The following is a 911-nucleotide window of genomic DNA, read 5'->3' on the forward strand; positions in this document are numbered from 1 at the left end:
TTCTGCAATCCTCATCTCTCAGCCCCGCCCAACCCCAAAGGGGTCTCAGGCCTCCACCACGGACACTGTGGGCGTTCCTGCAGCCCTGGTCAAGATCCTCTCTGGGCCTCCCACCTTCCCCCCCGGTATTGCAGCCCCCTGTGTGGTTGAGTTATCTCCCACACCAGGGCGCGAGCCCCCCGGGGGAGGATCCCACAGCACACAGTTCCTCTTTGAATCCCCCCGGCGTAAGCCAGCTCGGCGCCCTCAGGCCGTCAGCTCTCTGGCAGGATCAAGTGGGCTCGGGGGCACCCCGGTCACCCCTCTCCCAACCAGAAATCAGTCTGGGGTTTTTCTGAACTGAAGGCCACAGAGATGGTATCTGCCTCCAGGAAGCAGGGAGTTTACCTGGGGCCGAAGCCCCAGGTATGGTGGAGTGACGGTCTGGCCAGGATCCTCTTCCCTGCCCTCCCGATGCTGGCCGGGAGCTCCCCATGCCACCAGCCCCGCCAGAGATCCGCGGGTGGAGTAAGATTGGTGGCCGGTCCACAGGCCCCGGGGGGCCCCACGCTTAGGCACACAAGTGGCACGGCTCAGTGAGGAGCCACGCCAAGCGAAGATGGCTGGCTTGCCGGATCTGAGCCAGCCGGCTCCACCCCCCCCCGGAGAAAATGGAGGCAGCGCTGATGAAGGCGCCTAGCCTGGTGTGGTAAGCGGGGGCCGGGTGGGCCTTTGCCTCCCAAGCGGGGCTGGGTTGGGGGTCACTCACAAAGCTCCCAGAGCTGGGCCTGTCCCGCGCCTTCCTCTCCGTCTCTGCATCACCGCTGCCGTCTTTCCTGGCCTTTGTTGCCGGCGGATGTACGGTACAGCAGAGCTTTTAAGATTCTCTCTTTGTCTTTGAGTTTTGCCAATTTGACTATAACATGCCTTGG

This window comes from Galeopterus variegatus, unplaced genomic scaffold (assembly GCF_000696425.1).
Source record: "Galeopterus variegatus unplaced genomic scaffold, G_variegatus-3.0.2 Scaffold10632, whole genome shotgun sequence".
Classification (NCBI taxonomy): Eukaryota; Metazoa; Chordata; class Mammalia; order Dermoptera; family Cynocephalidae; genus Galeopterus; species Galeopterus variegatus.